Here is a 14,076-nt window from a genome sequence, read left to right on the forward strand (position 1 = left end):
TATTGAAATAGATTGCCCTCAAATTATACGGGAATATAATAGCCATATGGGGGGAGTAGACTTACTGGATGGACTTATGGGACGTTACCGTATCCACGAAAAGACTCGAAATCTGATGACATGACGTTTTTGCCATTTCGTAGATATAGCTGCGACAAATTGCAACAACAATCTATCAGCACAAGATAACAAGCTGTTAAAGTTGCCCGAGTTCCGTAAAGAAATTGCTGCTCGTCTTGTCGCTTACAAACTCAACCGACCCACTGGTCGGCCAAGTTTCACACCATCAACACCCGTAGGAAAGAAACTAAATGTGGGCAAAAGAGCAGAACATCCAGTCGCGTATTAGTTTAGTCACTTTCCCATTTGGCTTCCTAAAGATGGTGGAAAAAGAAAATGAAAATTGTGCTTAAGCTCAGAAACGCAGAGTTTTTGTTCCAAATGTAAACTAAATTAATGCCACCTTACTACGTAAAACTGTTTTTTTGACAATCATCACAAAAATTAATCAACTTTGGCATTTGTATAATTTAATTTTATTTCAATTTACTTAGTTTTACTTAATATTATTTTTGTTTTTTTTTTTTGCTTTACTTTTTATTTTATTTTATTTTTTATTATTACTTATTTTAATTTAACTTTATTATATTATATTAATTTATGCTACTTTCGAATATAAATTTAAAATTGTTTTTCGTGATTTCTATTTTATAACAATTTTTGAAGTTATACTTCTTATACGAGTTCGGAAAAGGTTGCGATAGATTCAGGTTGCGCAACCTTGTTCAAAATGAATCTACGCAACCTTGCTCAATATGAATCTATGCAACCTTGCTCAATATGAATCTACGCAACCTTGTCTGCGAAGATGTTCGAGCAGCAAGCGAAGCGGTGACAATCGGCGATCGTTTGTTCGTTTCTTTCGGCACAGCTCGGCTTTTCTACCAACAACACAATGTTGCCATGCTTATGCTGTTGTTGTTTTTGTACAACAATGTTTCAATTTTTGGTTGGTGACATATTCAATTAAAAATAAATTCTGTTGGGATTCGAACCTACGTACCTATGTGCTCGTCGTAACTTTTCAAGTGCTTACCACCAACACCACCATTGACACTTGCATTGCGTTGTCCTAATTATGGTTTGGTTACGCATGAAAGAAATATACAATGGATCGCCGATTGTTACCTCTTTCCTTGCTGCTGCTGCGCATATGTCTGTTTGTATGCTTGTGCATTATTGAAGTTATGCTTCTTTTTCTTTCGTTTGTCTTTCATTTCTGCGAATTCTCAACTATTTTGCGTATATTTTGGTTGAAATACTCTGCGTTGGCCGTTGAAAAATTAAGGTTATATTTTAGAGGATCATTTCTGTAGTTAGCACGGTAGAGGAGGAGTAAGGTCACTATCAACTGATGTTATGTAAACAAAGGCACAGCTGAGAGGTGCCACTGTAGAAACGTCAAGTCTAGTCCGGGGTTGAGTTTCTATTTGAATCCAAGATGGCCGACTTTTAACAAAGATGGCCGACTTTTCACCGGAAAATGGTTGCATTGTGTTATTTTCTTAAAATTTATGGAAAAGTTGTCCCAAAAATATTGGTTATATATAAAAGTTTAATATATTTTCTAAAGAAAATCGTTTTATTTTAATATATATTCTTAAAGGTGAGAACAATATAAGCAAATACGTGAAAAATTAAGTTTTTTATTTATGCCTCTTTTTAGCTTACCACAGTAATAAATGCTCACCACAGAAAAGTGTTACGAATAAATAAGCAACCATGCCGAATAGTGGGGTCCAGATTTTACTCATTCACAGCCATATTTACATTTTTGCCATCGTAACGGAGGTTTTTGCAAGGCAATTTGTTTTAGTTTATTTCATGGTTAAATGCTTAACGATGGTTTATTTAGTCATTTGAATCTGGAAGAAGTGTGCAAATTTCTCTTGAGACGATGAATAACAGATCGGGTTGGGATTTTATTCCAATAAAAGTACGGAATAACTAAACATGGCTTCGTTAATACTGCTGCGTAATGGGACAGGTGCTGTTCCAATTTTATGGTTTAAGAGATGTTAAAGCGATGCGCGATGCTGTGAAGTACTCAAATGTATTTATGAACTTAGTTGGTCGTGAATTCGAGACAAAATTTTAAATTCAATGACGTGCTTGTGGAAGGTGCACGTCGCATTGCTAGGTAAGCAAAAATTAAACTTTATTTCAAAAGATTTACCATGTAATTTTTATTTTTTTTTTATAGAATCAGCAAAGAAGCTGGTGTAGAACGTTTGATCATTTGTCTGCTTTAAACGCTAGTCCCAAACCAATGAGCTTTGTGTTTGAGGGTGGAAGTAACTTTTTGAAGAGCAAATACTCCGGTGAGCACATTCGGATGTTGTACAAGCTATTGTCAATTGCGCTTAGGATCCCGATACTGCTGGTCAGGTTTATCAAGCTGTTGGGTAGGTTTTGAGCAAAATTGAATTTACATACTTTCTAATATGCTAAACACCCACCTTGCAGACCAAAGCGTTACCAGTTGAGCGAATTAATTGACTGGTTTCATCGTGTTTTGCGCAAAAATGAAAAATGGTGGGGATACCGTCGTTAAGACATGCGTTGCGATCCTACCTTCTTATTAAAAGCCATGTTCACTGAGCTTATCTGTCCTGGACAACCTATTGGTGAGCTACATACGGAACGTATCGATCGCGAATGTATTACCGATGTCGTTCCCTCCGACATACCGTGGTTGAAGAATTTTGGTGTACAATTGACCTCCATGGAAGAGCAAGTACCATGGGAATTGTGACCATATCGTGCTGCGCAATATTATGATGCCGAATTGGGAGAGTGGGGGGAACCAGCTCCACCAAAACCGATAGAACATCGGGAAGAACTACGCAAATAATAAACAACACTCATGAAATGAAAGTTGGCAGCATTGGTGACCAAGCAGCGATTTGAAAAAGAAACATTTGCATCTACGCGAATTACAATTCGTCTTTACATCTAGTGAATTATGGTCGATTATGAATGGTGTGGAAGTTGATATTTAAACATAAAAAAACAAATAAATTTAATTTGGCTAATAATGAACCGCTATTAAAAATTAAGGAATTTGAGTTGTATTTTTAATTGGGCCAAACAAGTTATTATCGATTTGAATAATTTCAAACGGAATATATTTCGAACAATCATTTATTTTTTTAAATACTATGCCAGTATTGCTACTAAGCATAGCAAAATAGTGTTGCGTAAGCTAATTTAAACTACTTTTTACTACTATATAGATATTGCAAATTCAAAAAATAATTTCTTTAAGAATCCTTTTTATTAAAAACCTTAGCTTAGAACTAAAAAATAATGTGGCAAATCTGTTAGGATAATCAAACACTCCATTTGGGAACGAGTAGGATTCCTGATCGCCGGCATATTGCTAAATTCTGACATATAAAACGTGTATGTACTTTGTGATTATAAAAATTTATACTTAAAATTCAGAAAACATGGCTATTATAATTATCTCTTGATTAACTTACAGTAAAAAATTGTGTTTTACTGTTCCGACGAATTATTATGACATGTAATACCAAATTTTTCCACAATAGTTATCTCTTTTGGTACACTCATTATCAAAAATAATTTTCAATTTGTCCATGAATAAATTAACTACAACGCTTAAAAATATATAGCATATTTATTTATATCAAGAAGATATAATTAAATCTCTTGATAGCAGCATTAAACTTCATTCTATAACAAAAATTGAAAATAGTATTTGTACATGTACAAATATAGTACTATAAATTTATAATTTTATATTATAGCATTTTCGCTTTCTGCAACCCGTTTTGACCTCTCGCCACCCTTATTCACCAGAGGTGGCCATGATGTTTTATTGTGAACGTACACTTGAGGGGTAGGTTAAGGACTGTGAATGGCTCTTTTTTCTATGGTGAATGGGACTTTCCTTACTCCTCTATACCATGGTAGTTAGTCTTCATTTAAATTTTTTGGACATCGACCCGCGATGACGAGGTATATCGTTTTATCTGACAGCGTGAGGTTTATGAACTTCATATTGTGTTGTGGCATATTAGAAATGATGTTTCTTCGAAAATCGCTCGCTTACAACGGATCAAACGACTTCTAAGTGGTGATTTTAATGAATAAGTTCCAAGGTTTTACGCAAAAATAATGCGGTCAATAAGTACAGTACGCTTATGTATGCTGGGAGGATTATTTTTCTTTCGTTTGTCTTTCATTTTTGCGAATTCTCAACTATTTTATGTGAATTTATTTCTTTCGTCTCTCTTTTTTTTTTGTACGAATTCTTTGAATTTCTGAACGCGCACATGCGTATACATACATTCATATGAGCATGTGCAGATACACAAGATAGGATAGAAAGATGCCTTTTAACATCGTATACTATACTAATCAATATTTTTCGTACTAATAGAAATTAAATTTATCACAGCAATATTATGTATATGTATATTAGGTATATTGCTGTGATAAATTTAATTCCTATTAGTAAGAAAAATATTTATTAGTATAGTATTACGATGTTAAAATGCAAAAATTAAAGACTGAGTCCGTCGACATTCGAACCTGCGTTCACATTGTGACTTTTTATGTGCTTACCACCAACACCACTATTGACACTTTCATGGCGTTGTCTTAAGTATGGTTTGGTTATGCAAGTAAGTAATATACGATGGATCAAATAATTTTGTTTAAGTATAGAAATATGCTTTTGTAGAACATTCGCTTTCGCAAACATACACACAGATGTGCAAACGACATAATATATGTATGATTGTTTCGCATTTTGCTTCTACGCCGGTCAAATTTCTATACAAAAATCGACTGAAATGCATGAGAAAATAAAATGGACAACGAGGGCAAATAATTTTAAAAAAATTTATTGATAATTAAATATAAATGAAATAGTACATGTAAATTTACTTAAATTTATTTAAATTTATTAAAAAACTTGTTTAAATTTATTAAAAAACTTATTTAAATTTATTGAAAAACTGCAAAGAAAAATAAAAAGAAAATTCATTTTACTTTGGCCCAGTTTTGTGCGCAATACAAATGCAACGCCAATAATGAATACAAGAAATTAACTAAACACCATGATATAAGATATACAAATTATAATATGACAACCTAATTCGAAGAGTACAAAAGAGAGATGGTTACGCTGCATATTCCCTTCCGCAACGAAGAGACGGAACTACTTTCCGAGTCAAAATTCCTTCATTTAGACTTTGCTTTATAAAATGTGCATAATGCATTTAAATGTTCTAGTTTTCTTTCATACAAAATGATATGCATTTCTGAATATCACTAAGAAGTATAACTTCTTCCGCGCGTAGGGACTCCACGCACCTTTTTTTTATACTCTCGCAACAATTTTGCTAACGAGAGTATTATAGTTTTGTTCACATAACGGTTGTTTGTAAGTCCTAAAACTATAAGAGTCAGATATAGGGTTATATATACCAAAGTGATCAGGGCGACGAGTAGAGTCGAAATCCGGATGTCTGTCTGTCCGTCCGTCCGTCCGTCCGTGCAAGCTGTAACTTGAGTAAAAATTGAGATATCATGATGAAACTTGGTACACGTATTCCTTGGCTCCATAAGAAGGTTAAGTTCGAAGATGGGCAAAATCGGCCCACTGTCACGCCCACAAAATGGCGGAAACCGAAAACCTATAAAGTGTCATAACTAAGTGAAATTTGGCACAAAGGATCGCATTAGGGAGGGGCATATTTGGGCGCAATTGTTTTGGAAAAGTGGGCGTGGCCACGCCCCCTACTAAGTTTTTTGTACATATCTCGGAAACTACTATAGCTATGTCAACCAAAGTCTACAAAGTAGTTTTCTTCAGACATTTCCATATACAGTTCAAAAATGGAAGAAATCGGATAATAACCACGCCCACCTCCCATACAAAGGTTATGTTCAAAATCACTAAAAGTGCGTTAACCGACTAACACAAAACGTCAGAAACACTAAATTTTACGGAAGAAGTGGCAGAAGGAAGCTGCACCCAGCCTTTTTTTAAAAATTGAAAATGGGCGTGGCGTCGCCCACTTATAGACCAAAAACCATATCTCAGGAACTACTAGACCGATTTCTATGAAATTCGGTATATAATATTTTCTTAACACCCTGATGACATGTACGAAATATGGGTGAAATCGGTTCGCAACCACGCCTTCTTCCAATATAAAGCTATTTTGAATTCCATCTGATGCCTTCTCTGTATAATACGAGTATAAACATTAGGAACCAATGATGATAGCGGAATAAAACTTTACAAAAATACGGTATTTGAAAAATATGTAAATGACGTATTATGAAATCTCGATTATCACTTTACCATGCGAGAGTATAAAATGTTCAGTGACACCCGAACTTAGCCCTTCCTTACTTGTTTGTTTTTATTTTTATTTTATTTCATTTATTTTTTATTTTATTTTTTTTTATTTTATTTTTTTAATTCAATTTGTTCTATTTTGTTATGTTTTATTAATTTGTTCAACTTTCTAATAATAATGTTCTAATTTTTATATGTGATTTTTTTCATTTAATTTTATTTGCTACAATTCTACAATTATGCTACAATTTCATTATAATTTTCCTAATATTAATCAATTTTTTAATTACAAATTAACTTAATACTAATTTATTTAACTTTTCTCTCTTCACAAATTATTATTCACTTTTTGATTCTCTTTAGATATTTTTCGATTCCTTTGCAGATTAAAATTTTATTTGTAATATTTCATATTTTGTACAAAAATAACACCAATATTATTTTTATTACTTATTTTCTTTACATAAATTAACAATAACAAGCTAACACGCTCAGGTGTATTCGTGCAGTAATATTAAATCCAGCTTTAAATTCCACCACAAACTTATTTCCACCTTCAACTTTGAACAGCGGTAATTCCACCGGCTTTATATATGAATTCTCAGTAACAGTCTTATATAAGTTAACAAAATAAATATTTTGTTATACAGTGTACTGTATCATGTATGCTTAAGAATGCTCAGGAATGCAGATACAAAATTTGGCAAACGCATCACGCCACTTTACCGCTACCCACTAAAAGAACACCAAACTAAAATTACTAATTTTAATGACGCTACTAGCACGCCACGAACAATATGCGTCGCCGCCGACGTCTCGCTCTGCCGGCGCTTAGAATATTAAGTTGGTGATAGCATAAGCTTAGATTTAAGTTTCACTTTTAATTCGGCTGTTCATTAAGTTGGTTGGACATCGCTCCAACAACTTAGAAATTAAAATTAAATAAGTATTTTTATAATTGTACAGTTGTGACAAAATGTTTAAATTAAAAAATAAAAATAAAACTTAAAAGAATTTAACTTATACATATAGTACACTAACACAATGTTGAGCGCGCGTTAGGTAAAACATTCAGCACCGTTATACAAACACTAACGGCGAAGTCCAAAGTGAAACTAAACTAAATTGCTAACGACACCGACTGATGATACGACCAGATTGAATTGGCGAAGTCATCCTATCGGCCAACCATCGGCTACTAGCAGCAGCGCTGCTTAACGAAACCTCGAAAGTCACAAACGAAGCGTCACTTTGAGCGTACGAAGTATGAACTGTATTTACAACTGTGTAGTTAGATGTGTGCGGGAACAATTCAGTTTCGGCAGCTAACCAACGACGAATGAAATTTATCGGAAAAACGTGTAGCAAATCCGAATTACGAAGTCAACTCTTTGTTAGCTGACAAGTTCTCGCCAAATGACAACCGCTTGTTGGATTCATTTCTTTAGAACAATAATATTTTGGTTAGTTAAGCTGATAATGGCAGTTACAGTGAATGTTATTTTAATATTTTTGCAATCATAAAATATGGATACCATGCAGGGGTTTTTAAGATAGGTGGGTATAAATTTAAATTGACTTTATACAAGTATAAGTAAGACACAAGGTTAATAGTTATAAATAAATGTACGCAGATAAATTTCAAAATGTTTATAGATATTGAGAATTAAGAGCGTGAGGGTGCCATCAATTTTCAGAGAGTGAGTGAATTAAACTTTAACTGGATTTACATAACAGTAAAGGTTGCGTTAGATTTTTAACATTAGAGAGTTAACTTGAACCGATTTAGTATAAAAGTAAAAGTTACTTTCGGTAATTAGATGTATGGAAAGGAAATTCGAAAGACATTTAAATTTTGGAGATTTAAACATAAGTTGCAGAGTGTTTGTAGAGGTTTTTACCATTAGCGTGTTAAGCATTAACAGATTTTGTATAAGAGTATAAGAGTTACTGTCGATATATAAATATATAGGAATATTTTCGAAAGATGATATCTGAATATTAATATAAGAGCGACCAGAGAGCGTGTGAAGAGTTTTAACTAAGTGAGTTAAACATAAACCCATTTGTATCAGAGCAAAAGTTACCAACGATATATAAATATATAGGATTTTTTTCAAAAGATGCTCATTTTAAAAAAGAGCGTCCAGAGAGTTTGTAGAGAATTTTAACAGAGGTTAGATAAACATAAGCCAGTTTTGTATAAGAGCAAGGGTTATTTTTAACATATACTCTTTTGGGGAGTAGCTTCGAAAGATGCTAAAATGTTTAATCTTAACGACATGAATGTTAGGAGAGTTGGAATAGGTTTTTAACAGAAGATAGTTTAACTTTAACTGATTTTTTATTGGAATAAACTTTTCTAGCCATAAATAAATGTATAGAGAGTAATTTCGAAATACACCAAATTTCGATGGCTAACAGCATGAGCTTGTAAAGATTAACAGAATCGAACATAAACCTAAACCGATTTTGTATAAGGATAAATGTAGCAGTAAATAAATGTATGAAGAATAATTTCGAAATGTTCTTATTTGCTGTAATTTAAGCATGAAGACGTTTTTGACATCACTGTGTATAAACTTAAGCCAAATTTGTAGAAAAATTACTTCTCTTCTCTGCTCAACATAAATATTTTCCAGCACGTGCAGGGTAAAGTCCTCTCTTGATGAAAAAAGACCAAATAGGCGAGGTAAGCAGTGCTTACGCTAATAAAGAAGAAGAAGTACAGGTTTTTCTCAATCGAAACAGCTACTGACTACGTTCAGAAAATACATTCTTCTACACTTCAGAAATTTTATCTTCAGCGTCCAGTATTTATATACGTATTTCGGCTCCTTTGCTAATTTTCGTATACAATATTTATAATTTTTAAGAAAATTTGAATTGAATAATCTTTATTATCAGCTTCGTAAAGCAACCTAAGGATCACTTATAATTCCCAAACAAATTATGGCGGGACTACAATTTGTGTCCATAGAAAGTTCTTTACAATTTAGTCACTCTTTTCAAGCCTACCAAATAACAAGTTAATATGTAGCTCACTGTTAATGATTAGTTCGAAGTGGTACATGGAACTCTGCTACATTGCTACAGTTATGCTCCAGATATTATGATAAGTCCATTAATGCTGGTATAATAGATTCTAACTGGATTGTTTAATTGGATAAACTACAGTTAAGAATGAAGACCATCGCATTTTCCATTAATTAAGCTTCTAAACATGTACAAATATATAGTGTGACAACGCAATGCCCGTTCTGTAAAGATTCTGCTGACTTTATGTACAGGAAATCTATTCATTAAAGTATCTCTGTTAAAGTAAAGTAGCTTAATGTAGGTCAGTTTTGTTTACAACCGCTATGAGAGTGAGACTAACAAAATTCGCCGCAAATAAAGTGAGCTGTGTACTACGATATTCGAATTCAGCTCAAAATGAATATTTCTCTCACTGTATTACTCAACTTAGTACTTTTATGAGAGAAAATGATTAACTGGGTGAAAGAGTGAAACTTTAGAAAAGAAAATAAACATATATGTCGAGCAATATTTGAGTTTTATTATGAGTTTGAGAAAGCAGTGATATGTACTAGAAGGCAATTAGCTGTAACAAGTAAGCAAGAACTATGTTTATGTATAATCGAACATTTTATACTCTTACAACTCGCAAGAATCAAAAACTGTAGAAATATAGTACTTCAGGAGCTATACTAAAAAATGTTTACGAAAGAATTCAACATTCAATATTCAAAGAAATTGTCGTACCAGATTTAGAATATTGGTGACTTATGTATGTATGTATATTAAAGGCCATTAACATAGATAATAACATAATTTTACATATACAGTTCGCATGAGCCAAAATTACAGAAAACATATCATGCGTGATATTAAATCGATCGAAGAAGCTAAATTTAATATTTAGCTGCGATCAAATTAATAAAAGTGCGGCATATAGTTTAATATTTATTATTTCTCATGTTGCCTTATTTGTTCACCTTAAATATCCTTAAAATACTGTTATTTAGAAACAGTCCAAAAAAAATCACTATAACTATATAACTTAGCACTTGCTATTGACATTTCGTATATTTTCATAAGTGTAAACTATTAAGCAGTCAAAATAATAGAAGATGGATTAAACTATCAACATACAAAATTAAGATATTTATTTATTTGCATAAACAATTTCCAGAAAAGTAAGTATTTAGTTTTTTGATGTATTTTTTTTATCATTTTGTAAAAATCTGATTAAAATTTTGTCAGCAATGGGACGAGGCAAGCACTACATGGCTTATCAGCGCGATCTTATAAAAAAAAACTTCAAAACGGACAAAACGTATAAAGAAGTTCAAAATTTATTGGGTTGTTTATCAAAGATTATTCAAAATGTCTTAAAAGAAAAACCGAATCCTGAAAAGCGTGGCCATCATTCGGGAATAACTGACAGAGACGCTAAGCGCCTAGTTATATTATCGAAGCAGAATCCATTTGCACCTGCAATAAAAATTAACAAAGAACTATGTATGGAAACACGTATGGACAAAATTCGTGATGTTTGTGATATTGTGATTTACTAGCTCATAGGCCAAGAAAAGTACCATTGTGTGGCCATGTGGCTTAACGGCTCAAGGTTGCAAATCACCATTTCGAATCCTTTTTATGAAAAGGTGAACCCATAATCGTGCTATACGATGAAAGGGAATCTCGTCACAAGGAAAGACGACCAACTAACTCGGAATATAATCAAAAATACACCATCAAAATTGTTAAACATGGTTGGTCCAGTTGGAGGATGGAGTTATGTGTAGAAGTTCACGCAAGTGAGGAAAGTTCTCTGATCGCCATTCACTTGGGAGTGGCCAGAAACGATTCTTTTACACATGGCTCAAGCAGCTCACTACTTCCGGTCTTTGACCAAGTATCCTCTGGGTAGCCTAAGAACATCCGTTCGAAGGCGAGCTAATGCGAGAAGGCGAAACATCCCCTACATAGGGTTGTGCGCTGGGTTTGGGACCCGCCACGTAAAAAACCAACCCCAATGAAAGGAAGCAACAAGCCTCGGATGAGAGACCCCCCTTTTGATGACGACCATGGCAAACGAAATAAGGACTTCGATTTGAGGGCATGCACCTGGAATGTCCGGACCCTTAATTGGGAAGGTGCCGCTGCCGAGCTGGTTGATGTCCTCGCGAAACTAAAGGCTGACATCACCGCCATCCAAGAAATGCGATGGACGGGACAAGGACAGAGACGAGTAGGTCCTTGTGGCATTTACTACAGTGGCCATTTAAAGGAGCGCAAGTTCGGTTTGATTCGTGGTGGGAGAGAGACTCCGTCGCCGAGTACTATCATTCACTCCGGTGAATGAACGTCTAGCCACAATCCGCATCAAAGCGAGGTTCGCTGATTTGCGCCCACGCTCCGACGGAAGAGAAGGAAGATGTGACCAAAGATGACTTCTATGAGCGCTTGGAGCGCGCTTATGAGAGCTGCCCCCGCCACGATGTCAAAATCGTGCTTGGCGACTTTAACGCCAGGGTGGGCAAAGAAGTTATCTTTGGCACTACGGTCGGCAAATTCATATTCAAATATGGTTATCGGTAGTACTAGATACCAGCACAAGAAGATACATCAACCTACCTGGCTGTCTCCGAATCGAAAAGCCACCAACCAGATCGATCATGTTGTGATAGACGGAAGACACGTCTCCAGTGTTCTAGACGTGCGTACGCTCCGAGGTCCTAACATCGACTCGGACCACTATCTTGTTGCAGCCAAGATTCGCACCCGCCTCTGTGCAGCAAAAAACGCACGACAACAAACACAAGGAAGGTTCGACGTCGAGAAGCTGCAATCACAACAGACAGCCGATTTTCTACTCGGCTTGCACTCCTGCTCCTGAGAGCACTCGTCAACAACTCGGTATAAGAAAACTGTGGGACAGCATTTCAAATTCCTTACGTACAGCTGCAACAAAAGCCATTGGTTTTCGGAAAGTGCAAAAGAACAGCTGGTACGACGAGGAGTGCCGTGTCGCAGAGGAGAGAAAACAGGCTGCCTACCTCGCAACGTTATGATCGACCACAACACGTGCGGGATGGGATAGGTACCGAGAGTTGAAGAGGGAAGCGAGACGCATTTGTAGACAGAAAAAGAAAGACGCTGAAATGTGTGAGTACGAAGAGCTTGATAAGCTGGCCGACAGGGGTAATGCTCGAAAATTCTACGAAAAAATGCGGCGGCTTACAGAAGGTTTCAAAACCGGAGCGTACTCTTGTAGAACCCCCAAAGGTGATCTAGTGACCGATGCCCAAAGCATACTTAAATTATGAAGGAAACACTTCTCCAGCCTGCTGAATGGCACTGAACGCACAACGCCAGGAGAAGGCGAACCCGATTCCCCAATCGATGACGATGGAGCAGACGTTCCATTGCCCGACCAGGAAGAAGTTCGAATAGCAGTCGCCCGCCTAAAGAACAACAAAGCGGCAGGGACCGACGGATTGCCGGACGAGCTATTCAAACACGGCGGCGAAGAACTGATAAGGAGCATGCATCAGCTTCTTTGTAATATATGGTCGGACGAAAGCATGCCCAACGATTGGAATTTAAGTGTGCTATGCCCAATCCCTAAAAAAGGAGACCCCACAATCTGCGCCAACTACCGTGGGATCAGCCTCCTCAACATTGCAATAAGGTTCTATCGAGCGTATTGTGTGAAAGATTAAAGCCCACCATCAACAAACTGATTGGACCTTATCAGTGTGGCTTCAGACCTGGAAAATCAACAACCGACCAGATATTCACCATACGCCAAATCTTGGAAAAGACCCGTGAAAGAAGAATCGACACACACCACCTCTTCGTCGATTTCAAAGCTGCTTTCGACAGCACGAAAAGGAGCTGCCTTTATGCCGCGATGTCTGAATTTGGTATCCCCGCAAAACTAATACGGCTGTGTAAACTGACGTTGAGTAACACCAAAAGCTCCGTCAGGATCGGGAAGGACCTCTCCGAGCCTTTCGATACCAAACGAGGTTTCAGACAAGGCGACTCCCTATCGTGCGACTTCTTCAACCTGCTTCTGGAGAAAATAGTTCGAGCTGCAGAACTAAATAGAGAGGGTACCATCTTCTATAAGAGTGTACAGCTGATATTGATATCATCGACCTCAACACCCGCGCCGTTAGTTCTGCTTTCTCCAGGCTGGACAAGGAAGCACAGAAAATGGGTCTGGCAGTGAACGAGGGCAAAACGAAATATCTCCTGTCATCAAACAAACAGTCGTCGCACTCGCGACTTGGCTCTCACGTCACTGTTGACAGTCATAACTTTGAAGTTGTAGATAATTTCGTCTATTTAGGAACCAGCATTAACACCACCAACAATGTTAGCCTGGAAATCCAACGCAGGATTGCTCTTGCCAACAGGTGCTACTTCGGACTGAGTAGGCAATTGAAAAGTAAAGTCCTCTCTCGACGAACAAAAGCTAAACTCTATAAGTCGCTATATGGTGCAGAGGCTTGGGCGATGACAGCAACCGATGAGTCGACGTTACGAGTTTTCGAGAAAAAATTCTGCGAAAGATTTATAGTCCTTTGCGCATTGGCCACGGCGAATATCGCATTCGATGGAACGATGAGCTGTACGAGATATACGACGACATTGACATA

General features: G+C 36.1%; 3 pseudogenes; 2 read left to right on the forward strand and 1 right to left on the reverse strand.

Moving 5' to 3' along the window:
• The window catches only part of LOC126753785 (lachesin-like), a 521,130-nt pseudogene that overhangs the window by 70,564 nt on the left and 436,490 nt on the right, over positions 1-14,076 (reverse strand).
• Positions 1,803-3,119, forward strand: LOC126753780 (NADH dehydrogenase [ubiquinone] 1 alpha subcomplex subunit 9, mitochondrial-like; annotated as a pseudogene).
• Positions 3,963-4,164, forward strand: LOC126754298 (small nucleolar RNA U3; annotated as a pseudogene).

The sequence above is a fragment of the Bactrocera neohumeralis genome, chromosome 3, assembly GCF_024586455.1.
Source record: "Bactrocera neohumeralis isolate Rockhampton chromosome 3, APGP_CSIRO_Bneo_wtdbg2-racon-allhic-juicebox.fasta_v2, whole genome shotgun sequence".
Lineage (NCBI taxonomy): Eukaryota > Metazoa > Arthropoda > Insecta > Diptera > Tephritidae > Bactrocera > Bactrocera neohumeralis.